The 16,209-nt window shown below is 34.5% G+C and overlaps 1 pseudogene; it reads right to left on the bottom strand.

Annotated features, from left to right (window-relative positions):
- Positions 1 to 339: 339 nt before the first annotated feature.
- LOC118014729 lies at positions 340 to 1,188 on the bottom strand (annotated as a pseudogene).
- Positions 1,189 to 16,209: the final 15,021 nt, after the last annotated feature.

Below are 16,209 nucleotides of genomic sequence, written 5' to 3' on the forward strand. Positions count from 1 at the left end.
CAAAAGGAAAAAATTACATAAGCGATATTATAAATTAACAAAGAATTTTCCAAAGAATACTGCAGAAGGTATATCAAAACTTTTATAATGATTAAGTCTAGAATATTTTTACTTGCATTCTTTTCCATCCAGTTGAACACACCAAAGCACTGAATGAACTGAAAGAAACCTTTTATAAATGAATAGAAGATGGCACAGGTCATTTTATGGATAAAAGGAAGAGGGACTATGTACTTTGATTTGCAAATAACATTCTTTATCCAAGTAAATCCTCAGTGTTTCTATTATCTTTGAATGACAAGATCCATTAAGTACTGTGTGAAAAAAGAGACCATCCTTTTACTGATGGAAGGCTTCTAATCTTATTCCCTTGGATCTTCTGGATGTCTCAAGGCAATTCCATTACAAAGGAGCAGCTCAGTATAAGGTGGTCAAAAAGAATCACTAATTTTGACATATGGATCATGTGGAACATCAAATAATCTATTTAAAAGAATCTCTAACATTTCATGCAGTGTTATCAGCTGTGCAGTTGATTCTTGAATGTTTTTTTTTTTTTCCTTTTCTTTTTAACATTTCTACCAGGCAGAGGAAAATGATCTTCCAGAAACTCACCCAAGGTAATCAAGAGTTTCTCCTTATATTCTTTTATATCATGCATTTTAGTTTTCAGCTCATCAAAGATTCTTGATTCAGAAAATGTCACAACCTGATGCTTCAGTCATTGTGTAGTACATTAAGAGATTCCAGTAGCTGTTGCTGTTCATCCAACCACTGTTGCTCCCTTTCCAAGTCTTCCTTTAGCTTTTCATTCTTTGACTGAATAGTAGAGAGTACCAATTCAGGATCATGTCTCAATTTTTGGAACTCTTCTTTTCCCAATGTTACTAGAACTTCTTCATTCAGTGGAATTATTCCAGGACTTTCTTTCTGCCACTGATTGAGTTCAGCAGTCAAACATTTCGCTTGCATAATTAATAATGACAGTTCTTCCATATCTTTCCACATTTCTTCACATTCTTTAATAAGTTCTTCTTCAGCATTTGTAACATCTTCCATATCTGTAGTACTGTCTGGATCTAGATCTTGCTGATTCACTGACATGTGCCTTGTCATAATTAGCCTTATAAGAAAAAAAGCTGTGTGACCTTGGGCAAGTCACTTAAACTGTCTGTGCCACAGTTTCCTTATCACCACAGTGCCATGGACTTCAGGTCATCTCGGCCGGGCGTAAACCAAATATGTATGAATTTCTAAAATTAGTGAAGTAATTTTTTCAAATTGAATTATATTTTCCTTCCATATTTCATTTCAAGGAAGTCTTTGATAGTCTTTTTCTTAAAATTAAAGAATAGATTATTTCATAAAAACTTTTTATGGCTTTTTAAGTAATTAAGTTTTGTAAATCGGTGAACTTTTACTGACTAATGTTAAACCATTTTCTGAGTTATAAATTGATTTCCTCATTGAGATACTATTTTTAGATCATCTTCAGTATTTTTAAATCCTTATTTGGATGTACTGCTATCTTGTTGGATGATTATGCTTCATCAAACTTTTTTTCAAAAAATCTTCCTAAAATTGGCTAATAATATGTTATTAGGAACAATTTTAATATGAAAGCAAATCTGTAACTGTCTGTAAAACCAAGTTTTAATCATTTGATGAGACTTTTCTAAGGATTCTGGAAGTTGCATCAATGTTTTTAAAGATCATTATAGAATTTTTAGCACTGCAGCATAAAATCTGTATATGAGAAATTAATGGGTTTCCCTTACATTACTTTCTGCTGCCATGGGCATCTTCTGTCACTCTTCTCATCAATATTCTCCTAACATGAGGCACAAGGAGGTGAATGACCCGGAGGGAAAGAGGTGACCTGGTGAGCTCTTCAGTCCTTAGAGCACCTGTTATCCATGGATTTCAAAGCACTTAATCCAGTTTGATGGTCTTGTGAGTTAAGAAGTGCTTTACTACTTGGCTGTGAGCTTGTCATAGGTCTCCAGTACATTATTGGAAAATACAACCCCTGGGCTATTTTCCTGACTCCTGGGTCAATGTTCACATCAAGAGATAACACTTGAGCCTTGGCTGACAGGGGGTTTGGGTGCTGATGGTTAACACTACTAGTCATTGATCTTCTTGCTTCCTGTTTATTCATATGTACAAACCTGAAAAATTAAATATCCCCACACTGCATGATTCCAGTATTTGGAGAATTATGATCTTCTCCCATGGAAATATGAATAATTTTAAGGAACATATGATTGTGCCATGAACAATTTAAGTCAAAGCAAAGAATAGAATAACTAAAAAAAAGCCTGGTGATAAAATATAATTTGAGGGAACTATGTTAAGGCATAAACCAGTTATGAGATATTTATAGACTTTGACTTTGTAAAGCAACTTTGCATTTGACTGTGTTTATTAGTGAATGGGAATGTATTTCCCTATATTGAATGAGCATTTCTTGGCAGGCAAACTGTGCACAAGCTACAATGAGCTTCAATGAAGTGCTTTCACATTCCCTTCCCACTGAGTTGAAAGCCTTCTTATATTCTCTCAAGTGTGTTTCTTTTCTCATGGAGGATGGCTTTGTTGAAAATTGCTCCCTCTTCTCTTGATTATTGAATCAGATATTATATTCAGTTCTCCAATACTTTATAGAATGTTGGTGAAAAATGAAATATAATGAGTGTGATTCTTCCCTATATTTTGAAGGCTATGTAGATTCAGCTCTAAAGAATTTAGTGGGGTGAAGCCTGTATTGGAAGAGGGATATTATTTAACTGACTTTTCTCTTTCTCTGTAACTGCTCCCCTCACATCCCTGCTCCACCATTATGATACTCTTCATGTCTAGAATTTTCTTTGTATCTCAACAGCCATAGACAGCCCTTAGTATATACATTTTGAGTAGACCCATTTGCTCCAATCCAGAGGATTGTTATTCCCAAACAGACCAATGTCCTGTATTGTAGATTTTTATTTTTATTTTTTATTTTTTCTTCCATTTTTTTAGTCACTATTACTATTAACTTGCCCTTAGAATGTTGTCAACTTACTAAGAAAAAATAGGATGTAATTAAAGCACCAAAGATGTATATGAAAACATGTATACTTTTTCCATACTCTTCAATTCAAAATGTCAAAGGATTGGAAAAATCCTAACTTACACTCAACTTTGCCACTTCATAGTTACACTGCATATCATAAAAATATGGACTAAATCTCATCACAATTATATTATTTTTGCCTTTTTGTGTAGGCATACTGTAATAATTTTACTTCATTCATTCATTCATGAGCAGTTGAGTACGTTTTTAAGTCATAAACTCTGGAGCCAAACTCTTCTGTGTCTGTCAAGTCCTGCCTGTACCTGAGATTTCTCATTTATAACATGAAGATAGGGTTGCCATATTAAATGAGTTTATAAATTTAGGGCTTGGCACATAGTACATGCTATGACAGTGTTTTCTTCTATTGTTATTCTTTCATTATGAAAGATTTCTTGAGCTCTTACTATGTGCCTTAATGGTGATCTTGTAATGCTAAAAAATATTGAAGGGCAAATATTAATTCAATGATCACTTAAATAGAATTTCAAATTGTGATAAAAATGTCAATTAAAATGCAGGAAAGTAGGAAATATAGTTGGTGGAAAATAAGACTGAAAAACAAGGGAATCTGATTTATTTTGGAGGGAATGTAAGTCTTCAGTGAAGAAGAAACATTTGAATGGAGATCTAGAGGATTATGAGACTTCATTGATTTAGGAGTGGGAAGAGTGTTCTAGAAAAAAACCTTGACAAAATTAGAGAAGGGATCATTGATACTAAAGTATGAGAATGGAAGGGAAGTGAGTCTAATAGCAACAGAAGAAAAGCACCTATTTAACCAAGAAAATAGGGGCGCCTGGGTGGCTCAGTCCTTATGTGTCTGCCTTCGGCTTAGGTCATGGTCCTAGGGTCCAGGGATCGAGCCCCACTTCGGGCTCCCTGCTCGGCAGGAAGCCTGCTTCTCCCTCTCTGATTCCCCCAGCTTGTGTTACCTCTCTCGCTGTGTCAAATAAATAAATAAAATCTTAAAAAATAAAAAATAAAAATAAATAAACAAGAAAATAATAAGAAACTGGGACAAATGCAGGCAAGTTCATAGGTTTCATGGCAGGGAGTTTTCTTCTCATTGCATCTATTTACTCTGTGTGGTAGAAGGTGACGCTCTCTGCTGAGAATGAGGTTTTTGTGAGAATACTGGTAGTTTGAGGATAATTCAGAAGGTCTGAAATCTTTGTGTGGAGAACAGGAAAGGGGCTTGATCAATGAATGTGGTACAGTTACCAGGAAGTGTTGAGTGTTCAGTTAAGATTGGTGATTTATTAATTTATGGAAAGGAGTCAACATTCCCTGTTGTTTGGTTTTCTCTAGCAGGGCTCACATGCCTGAGGTTAGACCGAAGAAAGAACACTATTGGGGTCACCAAAATTTGAGGTCTTTCAAATAAGTAAAATGCAGAGACAGAGGAATAGAGGAATTAGGTATTATAAATGTAATGGTTAGAATCATGTTCCACAAGATTTTAGCTTAGTATGGAGGTAGGTGATGTCATAAAGGGACTATTGATAGGGAGATATTAGAGGGACTGACAAATTGAAGTTTTCAGTCGTAATGAGTTTTTAGGGTTGTAGTTAGTGTAGTTAAATAATAATTTTTAAAAAATAAAACAAAAACTGGTAGTGTAGGAGAGAATTCTTAAAATGCCAATATTAAAATTAGAAGAGTTTTAGGGATGACCAGTTTTAATGTCTGTCCAGGAAAGTGGATGACCAAAGAGAGTCATTGGTGATGAGGATTTGAAGGAACTAAGAGGCCGGGTTTTGGAATAAGTTGTCCATGTGACTTTTAAAATCTCCCAGGATAATAGCAGAAATTGTCATGAGTAGAGAAACTGAGTTAAATGACAAGATTTAAACAAGGGGGGGGGGGGGGGGGGGGGGGGGGGGGGGCTGGGATCTTGACAGATGTGATTATGAGAGCAATATAGTAGATTGGAATGAGCTTCAAAAAAGCAGAGTTTTATTATAAAAGCATAAGGGAATGATTGTCTAGAGATATGAATATGAACAGTTCATAAAGGAAAAAGCAATTTTGTAACTCTTTTTAAAGAAATCATGGTTTTCATGATTTTCTCATAATTTGTCATTAAAATACTTTTTTTTTTAATTTTCACATAATTTAAGGTGGAATGTCAGTTTTGGCATAGGGCCTAAAATGTCCTTTTGAAACTTGTCTGCTTTTGGAAACTTCAGTATTATTTAAAGAGCTTTGTTTTATTTATAAACATAAATACACACACACACACACACATACACATTCTTTCTGTAGGTAGAAACACCACCATATAACTTATCAGATGATACCAGATATTTGATAGTATACGGACAGACTGCATGCATTTAAAGATTAAGAAAATATATTAGGGTAAAATATGTCTACCAGAATATTTTTTTAAAAAACAGAGAAAACATTAACATGAACTAAGTGTGTCTTAAAATGTTGCATACAACTTTATCCATGCTCAGACATTAGAAAGGTGGTTTAATCACCCATAAGAAATTACTAGCTTCTTTGTTCATGAAGCATGACATTTCAGTTGCACAGCCAATAAAAGAATTACATGAAGAGACTGAAATGATTTACTGTATGGAAAGCATCAAGACTAAGGTTACCATGGTGAACTACCTTTCTGCAGACTCAAGGTCAAGTGAGAGTGACCCATCAATGGGCAACCTTCAGTTGAAACCTGGTATGGAATTGCTCTTACAATTGTTAGTTGGTTTCCTTCTTAAGTAATTAGGATGACTGTAACAGACCTGTTACGGTTATTTACCTATGCTAAATTTAAATCTGCAATTTAAAAACTGACTTTATTGTTAAGAAATTGTTAGGAGAACACTGGTGTTTTTCAGAATCTCGTAAATTACAGCTGTGCACTGCAATCATTTCCTGAAAATGTGGGTAGATTAGGAAATGTTTACATGTTTTTAATGTAGGTTGAAAAAGATTCTAGTGGTATTGTAGTTTTTAATGTTTAACCAGAATCATCTTTATTGTAAATCCTATCTTTATTCTACTGGGAGGGAGAGAAAAAGTATAAATAGTGTATACAAATTATAGAATATTGTTATGTATAATTAATACCTTAAAATATGTCCAAAATTCTGGGAAGTTCATATATTGCTTTTTTTCATGTATGTTTTGTTGATGCATAAAACGAGGACTGTACTAATAAAAGTCTTTTGAATTACACATGGTGTAAGAAAATGAAAGCCTTTGGGTTATGAATCTTGGATTTAAAGAGGCAATCATCAAATATTTAAGATGAAAATGCAGTAACACATGCTTGCTGTCATGTGTAAGTTTGGTGAATGTTATGACAAGGTTTTTAAAACATTCATAGTTGGAGTATTTTTATGAAAATATTCATTAATTCAAACAGACATTCATATCTGGCAACCTGCATTTTAATCGTGATTTCTGGCTGCATGAGAAAATCAGTAAAGCCATGAAAGAATGAGTGAAATATATAGCAATCATGTTTAAATTATACATAATAAGGCATACATATCTGTACATTGTCATATTATGCATTAAATTTAATGCATAAATCAGATTGTTATAATTCTGATGTCGCCAAAAGGCACAAAATATGACAAACAGGAGTAGGCATGTAGATATTATCATATTCAATAATTCAATGAGCATTTGTTTTATGTAAATTAACCTTCTGTTAATAAAGATTATACTCATTTATTACACCACTTCCATGTGATAATTAAAAAAGTATTTTTTTCTCTAGAAAATCATTACAAAATGTGAATAATGCATTTGTTTAATATCTATATAAACAAGATCTTACCATCAGATTAGTTCTGGAAATGAAAGCAATATTGATTATTGTAATAATTTTTATAATATGGCTACACTGCAATACTGAAGCTGCTAATCTCATTTTTGTGGAGAACTCTATGCATTTAAAGCAGTGTTTAAACTTTTTGAAAGTGGGAGCAAGATGGCGGAGGAGTAGGAAAATAAAGAAGCTGAGAAAAAGAGAGATAAACAACTACTGGATCACGAGGGCAGAATTCGAGAGATAAGTGATACCATAAGACGAAACAACACTAGAATAATTGGGATCCCAAAAGAAGAAGAAAGAGAGAGAGGGGCAGAAGGTATAATGGAGCAAATTATAGCAGAGAACTTCCCTAATTTGGGGAAGGAAACAGGCATGAAAATCCAGGAAGCACAGAGAACCCCTCTCAAAATCAATAAAAATAGGTCAACACCCCGACATCTAATAGTAAAACTTACGAGTCTCATAGACAAAGAGAAAATCCTGAAAGCAGCTCGGGAGAAGAGATATGTAACCTACAAGGGTAGAAACATTAGATTGGCAACAGACCTATCCACAGAGACCTGGCAGGCCAGAAAGGACTGGCAGGATATATTCAGAGCACTAAATGAGAAAAATATGCAGCCAAGAATACTCTATCCAGCTAGGCTGTCATTGAAAATTGAAGGAGAGATAAAAAGCTTCCAGGACAAACAAAAACTAAAGGAATGTACAAACACGAAACCAGCCCTACAGGAAATCTTGAAAGGGGTCCTCTAAGCAAAGAGAGAGCCTAAAAGCAACATAGACCAGAAAGGAACACAGATAATATACGGTAACAGTCACCTTACAGGTAATACAATGGCACTAAATTCCTATCTTTCAATAGTTACCCTGAATGTAAATGGGCTAAATGCCCCAATCAAAAGACACAGGCTATCAGACTGGATTAAAAAACAAGACCCATCAATATGCTGTCTGCAAGAGACTCATTTTAGACCCAAAGACACCCCCAGATTGAAAGTGAGGGGGTGGAAAACAATTTACCATGCTAATGGACACCAAAAGAAAGCTGGGGTGGCAATCCTTATATCAGACAAATTAGATTTTAAACCAAAGACTGTAATAAGAGTTGAGGAAGGACATTATATCCTACTTAAAGGATCTATCCAACAAGAAGATCTAACAATTGTAAATATCTATGCCCCTAACATGGGAGCAGCCAATTATATAAGGCAATTAATAACAAAAGCAAAGAAACACATCGACAACAATACAATAATAGTGGGGGACTTTAACACCCCCCTCACTGAAATGGACAGATCGTCTAAGCAAAAGATCAACAAGGAAATAAAGACTTTAAATGACACACTGGACCAAATGGACTTCACAGACATATTCAGAACATTCCACCCCAAAGCAACGGAATACACATTCTTCTCTAGTGCCCATGGAACATTCTCCAGAATAGATCACATCCTAGGTCATAAATCAGGTCTCAACCGGTACCAAAAGATTGGGATCATTCCCTGCCTATTTTCAGACCACAATGCTTTGAAACTAGAACTCAATCACAAGAGGAAAGTCGGAAAGAACTCAAATACATGGAGGCTAAAGAGCATCCTACTGAAGAATGAATGAGTCAACCAGGAAATTAAAGAAGAATTAAAAAAATACATGGAAACCAATGAAAATGAAAACACAACTATTCAAAATCTTTGGGATGCAGCAAAGGCAGTCCTAAGAGGAAAGTATATACCAATACAAGCCTTTCTCAAGAAACAAGAAAGGTCTCAAGTACAAAACCTAACCCTCCACCTAAAGGAGCTGGAGAAAAAACAGCAAATAAAGCCTAAACCCAGCAGGAGAAGAGAAATAATAAAGATCAGAGCAGAAATCAATGAAATAGAAACCAAAAGAACAGTAGAACAGATCAACGAAACTAGGAGCTGGTTCTTTGAAAGAATTAACAAGATTGATAAACCCCTGGCCAGACTTATCAAAAAGAGAAGAGAAATGACCCAAATCAACAAAATCATGAATGAAAGAGGAGAGATCACAACCAACACCAAAGAAATACAAACAATTATAAGAACATATTATGAGCAACTCTATGCCAGCAAATTAGGTAACCTGGAAGAAATGGAGGCATTCCTAGAGATGTATCAACTACCAAAACTGAACCAAGGAGAAATAGAAAACCTGAACAGACCTATAACCACTAAGGAAATTGAAGCAGTCATCAAAAATCTCCCAACAAACAAAAGCCCAGGGCCAGATGGCTTCCCAGGGGAATTCTACCAAACATTTCAAGAAGAACTAATACCTATTCTTCTGAAACTGTTCCAAAAAATAGAAATGGAGGGAAAACTTCCAAACTCATTTTATGAGGCCAGCATTACCTTGATCCCCAAACCAGACAAAGACCCCATCAAAAAGGAGAATTACAGACCAATATCCCTGATGAACATGGATGCAAAAATTCTCACCAAAATACTAGCCAATAGGATCCAACAGGACATTAAAAGGAATATTCACCACGACCAAGTGGGATTTATTCCTGGGCTGCAAGGTTGGTTCAACATCTGCAAATCAATCAATGTGATACAATACATTAATAAAAGAAAGAACAAGAACCATATGATCCTCTCAATAGATGCAGAAAAAGCATTTGACAAAGTATAGCATCCTTTCTTGATCAATACTCCTTAAAACCAATGGGAATCCCACTGAGAAGAAAGGATTTAATAAATTCCCAAATGGTTGAATTAAAACAATAATAAGTTATAAAATACTACTTTAAATGACAGTAAACGATATATCCCCAAAAGTCACTGCACATACATCTTTTGCAAAAAAAACCCCACCATTATGCAGCATTTTCTAATGGGAGGTATATTTATTCAGGTTGTTACATCATCATATTTTAATGGCTTATTTAGGTCACATGTAACTTTATCATCTGAAGCATGGTACAGTTTCTGATTGAGCCCTGTAGGTATTCATTCAAGAAAGTGAGCATGGGGGCGCCTGGGTGGCTTAGTTGGTTAAGTATCTGCCTTCTGCTCAGGTCATGATCCCAGGGTCTTAGGATGGAACCCCGAGGTGGGCTCCTGGCTCAGTGGGGAGTCTGCTTCTCCCCCTGCTCATGCTCTCTCTCTCTCTCAAATAAATAAATAAAATCTTAAAAAAAAGAAAGTGAGCATGTATTTTAGATGCTTAAAGTTTTACAACATTGTCATTGGTAGGTATGTTTATAAACTTTTCAAACTAGTTTAAACAACCTAGAATTTCTCCTTTGAAAGAAGGCCGATAAAGGTAAGTAATGGAAAATGTGGGAAATTTCACTTTAAACTTTAGGTAGCAAACTTAAGAATCAAAATAAAGAGCATTTAATGTACACTAATTAGATAAGTTTGCTCTATATTAGCAATGGGAATTCAATAAAATTGATAGTGTGAACCACTTGAAATTTCCAATATTTGAACATATTTTTAAAGATTTTATTTATTTATTTGAGAGAAAGAGAGAAAGATAGTGGGGGGGAGGGCAGAGCAAGAGAGAGAAGCAGGTTCCTGGCTGAGCAGGGAAGCTGAGCAGGGAGCCTGAGGCGGGACTCCATCCAGAACCCAGAGATCCTGATGTGAGCCCAGATGTTTAACCGACTGAGTGACCCAGGCGCCCCTCCAATATTTGAACATTTTTGATGCAAAAGAATGGTTGTTTCATATAATTCAACATAAGATAACATGCATATGTGTTCATTATTGCATAAAATACTTTACTGTATATATTACACTTTTATACAATACATTGTTAATCAATGGTTTGTGCAAGCAACCAGTTCTTAAGAAAGAGACTTCACAATGTACTCAAAAGAGGACCGAACTAAGAATTTATATTCTAGCCAGGCCCTTACTGTTCACTCACTGGACCATTTTAGGCCATCCATGTAATTTATCTGAGTCTTGGTTTCCTTATTTGTTTTATGGAGATGTCACAGTTAGACAGCTTCGGATCATGCATAACAGAAACATAACCAAGGTGGCTCAAACACAAGGGGCTACTAACAAGAAGTCCAGAAAAGTTCCACGGGTGCTTCAGAAGTCCAACAATGTCATCAAAAGCCCAGATATCTTTATCTTTCTTCTCTGTTTGATTCTTCGAGTTTTGGACTCAGGATCTCTTATTCCTGGTTGCCAGATGGTTATGGTATCATGATTTCTTCACACAGCAATGTGCAAAGGACACATCTGTATTCTGACCTTTTATAAAGAGAAAAGAAAACCTTCCCTAGAAGACTCTAGTAATATCACCTCAAATCTTATTGTCCAGAATTATATCAATCACAGGCAAAGAGGAAAAAAATACCATCTCTGTCTTGGGTTAATTAAAGGACCTCTTCCCTGAGTTCATGGGTGCAAAGATAGCATGCAACCTTGACAAAATGAGGCCCTGATAATCAGGAGAAAGGAGGAGGCTTACGTGGGCATCACCAATAATCTGTGCTACACTAATTCATGTGATAGTGCAATGATAAAACATGAAAATTTGGAAAATAAAATTTAAATATTTGAATTTAAATATTTTTCAACAATCTGTGACAGAGTCCTGACCCAATTTGGTACATAAAGGTGAAATGATATGGAAACAATTCATGTGTAAGCATGTGCAAAAAAGTAGTTATTTTAAAATATGAATCTTTGTCATGGTAAATAAAGAGTTGTATGACTTGTATGTGATGACATGGGAATGTGGGAAGAAATTAAATTTATGGGTAAGATATTTAGAAGAACAGTAAAACTTCAAGAACATTTGGCTAGTTTGCTCGATTTTCTGTAACTTTAAAAATGCTTAAAAAACATTCTTGGATAAAACTTGAGTTGACCTAAATGCCTAATAATAAACATAAAACTCATTGGATTTACTGATTTTTGCTTTAAGAAACTAACCTCTATAGAAGTCCAAACATGCAATTAGAAAAATCGCAACTATTCTGAAAATGATATAATAAGAATACAACTACTGGACCTTCAATATTAATTTCTAATAATGTCAGAGATAAGAAACTGCCGTCAACTCTAGACAAATGTTTTCTGGATTATATAAAATATTTGACATATAAATTGAAATATATAAAATATTTAGTAGTGACATATTTAATATTTTAGGTTGTGCCAGTGCAAATGAAAAGCGTGAGAAACGAAAATACTATAAGTGCATCAGTATTGGGATTAAAGCTATAGTGTAGTATAAATTTACTTTAAAAATGGAATGAATTTATTTTTAAAAGGTGATTTCATACAAAACTGGCACCTTTTCAGGTGTTAATACCTGAAGTACAGATGGTAAGGGAATAAAATAAACAGCAGGGTTACAGTTAGTCATTAACTCCTTTTTTAAATACAGCAACCAAAAGAAAAGGTCAATGATCATACAGAATATAATTGAAATTACTTTAAGGAGGCAAATTCTTCTGTTAGACATTGTTATTGAGCTTCAGTAGTGATTGAGTTGGTGAGAATTTTTTTTGTATGAATTCTCTGATTTTAGTGGCATATGATATAATTTCTTTTTATAAAAATCATTTTTTTGGTAAATAAGGTACTAAAATCTTTTAGCTTTATTTAGAATATTCTTCTTGAAAAATGAACCTTAATTATTCATTTTAAGAGAGAGCAGAATGGACAAAAGTCTAATTGACATAATCCACTATTTGTTTGATTCTTGTGCAATTATAAATAAAAATTAGAGATATAATATGTGTGCTATTGTTTTATTCATTCATTCCACAAACTCATATTGGGTGCACACTATCAATGAACCATTTGGCAAGGTGTTGTTGGTAATATAAAGCAGAACAAAGATGATAAATAAAACCGATTTTTAATGAGTAAGTTTACGAGGCAGTATGGGGTAAATTCTGTATGGAATGGAATGATGAATCCTATGGGCCATGGGTAGATTTCACCTGTGACTAACTTTCATGAGTCTGTAGTGGAGTCAGTAAAACTGAATATCATGCTGTTTCCATGTTGGTGTAAAATTATAAACACTTCCTAATTTTAATCTGAAATTTTGTCCTTCTTACGTTTTTTTAAATACTTTATTTTTTTAATTTAAAAATTTTTTTAACGATTTTATTTATTTATTTGACAGAGAGAGACACAGCGAGAGAGGGGACACAAGCAGGGGGAGTGGGAGAGGGAGAAGCAGGCTTCCCGCGGAGCAGGGAGTCTGATGCGGGGCTCGATTCCAGGACCCTGGGATCATGACCTGAGCCAAAGGCAGATGCTTAACGACTGAGCCACCCAGGCACCCCAAGATTTTTTTAAAATTTATTTGACAGGGAGAGAGAGAGAGCAGAAGCAGGGGTGCGGCACGCAGAGGGAGAGGGAGAAGCAGGCTTCCTGCTGAGCCGGGCGCCTGATGCGGGGCTTGATCCCAGGATCCTGGGATCATGACCTCAGCCGAAGGCAGCGGCTTAACTGACTGAGCCACCCAGGGGCCCCTCCTTCTTACATTTTTGGAGTTAAATGTCCTATCTTTAATGAAATGGCAATTTTTAAAATATTCTTACCTAACAAAATTAAATATTGGATATGCCAGGCTCTGAATTTATTTTAATAACTTATTGTTTCACATAAGTAGTATTGTAGAACAACTGATATAAACCAAGAACTAGGGGACTGAACTTAGGAAATTCAGTTTGAATGAAATAATGAATCTTCCTTGTGTAAGAGGAATTAGGAAATTTTCTATTTCTATATTCTGCACTTTTTTTTCACATACTCAGTCCTGGGAATAGATTATTCTCCCGTGAAATGCAGGCATGAGGGATGTCGTGCATGCTTATATATATGTTTTGAGGGCAGAATGGGGCAGCTGTGAAAAGAGAGTTGACAGCGAAGTGTTTGGATTGAAAAATGCTACTCTTCATGCAAAATAAATAGAAAGGGCAGATATGGCAATAATTGAGTCTGTATTCTCAACATATTGGGAGTTAAAATTTCATAGAAAGTCTTTCTCTCTTAATATATATTGTACTGTCTTTTTATTGAGTTGAATATATTTTGAAAAATCAAGATAATTTTTTTTTAAAGGGAAACATGCTCAGCCAGAATGCTGGTTGTGCCATGAAGCATTGGTACAGCAAGCCCATTCTTCTTAAAAACTTCACTTGATTTATTAGATGACACAAGAAACATAAAAAAATATGTGAAATTGCCACATACTGCGTGAGAATGTTTGGCTTTCTAATTGGAGAATTTATTGTAGATATATTTTTAATCTTAAGGGGAAAATATTTTTTGGTGTTATTCAGACAATTCCATTCTGAAAGTGTCTTCTTGTAGGTACAAATGAAAACTATCAGACTGGAGAGAAGAATCCAGCATAATAATAAAAAAATCCTATAAATAAGTAGTATAAGTAACATCATCATTAATTGTTACCAGTTTGATAACAACTTAATTGTGTTTTGCAAACAATGAAGTAGATAACCAACTTGATTTACACTGCACAGATAGATCATGAGTACTGAGCAATGGAGTGACTTTAGAAAAAATAAATCACAGTCTAAATCTCCTATATAAAAAAATTATTGTCTGTATTAGGAAATTTCTAAGATTCATTTGAGGTTACAAAATTCTAATTTTTGCTTCAAAGGGGTTTCTTTCTAATTTTCCTTGAAGATATGACCTTTTGCTCATAATGCAACAAAGTTAATTAAACTCACACATTTTACATGCGAATTTGAAGCTCCGATTGTAATTTATTGCATCTGAAGTAGAAGGAACACAACTGGTTAATAGGTCTGATCAAATTTCTAGATTGTTTACAGAACAGAGTCTAGGGAAATAAACTTTCATAGTCTGTAGGGCAGTACATGTAGAAAATTAATACTTTAAAATAAGTTATAACAAAAATACTAAATACCATTGTGTATGTAGTTTAAAGAACAGAACTCTGTTTTGATTTTGTTGTAGAAAAGAAAAATAAATGTCCTCCTTCAGATTATAGAAATCAGTGAGTGGAGGGTGACAATACAAAGTAAAGAAAGAATTTTTAACCTGCAAGGTGTGCCCAGTTTCTCTTCTGTGTAACTAAAAGAAGCCACTGAGGCAAATGGTTCTATTATTTGACAAAATTGTTATGGATTTCATTATTCACATATCAGTGGGTGTTCTACCAGCAGGAGAAACTGAAACCACTCTTCAAAATAATGTAAAGCATTACCTATGATTTGGACAAAGGAATCCGGGTGGACGATAATGTGTATAGGACTATATCATTCTTCCTTAATGTGTATATGGTCTATTATTATCTCTAAAAACCATGGTCTGTTTTTGGAAGTGTGTGAGCATGTGTGCATGTGTGCGTGTGTGTGTGCGTGCGCACATGCCCAATAAATGTAAGGTAAGGTAATTGAAAGGTAGAATAAGGCAAGGAATGGGGAAAGGAAGTATACTTGTGCATATTTTCTCATTTTTTAAAAAAGTCAGTAGATGCAAAAATCATTCAAAGATTATTCTTTGAAAAAACTTTAAGTAATTTTTATAAGGTCAAGAATTTTGATATACATTTTGTTTTGTAACCGTAATCCCCACAATTATTTAGGCTTAGCTTTCTATTTAATTGATTACATGTTCAGCACATAGTCTCTTTTCACAATAATTTATCAACTTCAGAGTTTTGAAATTTTTGATTTATCTTTTTATTGAAAAAAACGTTTATGATTCATATTATCCACTAGCTTTTTTTTTTTATTCATATGTGCTCCATTCACTGGGCTCTAGGTTATTTTCTATTTGAGAATATCTATCCATAGCCTTCAGATTTAAAGGACAACTTAGTAAGGCATACATTCTTTGTTCACACTTTCTCTCAGAAGTGTGGGTGTCCTCAGATGTTGTAGACATTGCTCTTCTACCTTGTGGCACTCCCTGAATGCTGCTGTGGAGACATTTGGCACCCAATTCATCTTTCCCTCTTGTGGATGACTTCCTCTTACTGTCTGTATGCCTAGATGAGTCTTTATTCTTGAATTTCAATGACTTCAAGAAGATATACCTTGGTGAGATTATTCTGTATCCATTTTTCCTGAACTTGGTTCACTCCTCAGTGCAGATTCAATTTTTCTTTATTTCGGGAAAATGTATTCTGGTATGTTATTAAATGTATATTTTAAATTGTATATGTTTTCTTATTCAGAGATACCCAGAATGCACATTTGAGTTTAATTTTTCTGATTTCTAGATATGTAATCTTTTTTATAATTATATTTTTCAATGAAGGGTGTATGGAAAAAGTTTACTGG

This window comes from Mirounga leonina, unplaced genomic scaffold, assembly GCF_011800145.1.
Source record: "Mirounga leonina isolate KUSES-001 unplaced genomic scaffold, KU_Mleo_1.0 Mir_165, whole genome shotgun sequence".
Classification (NCBI taxonomy): Eukaryota; Metazoa; Chordata; class Mammalia; order Carnivora; family Phocidae; genus Mirounga; species Mirounga leonina.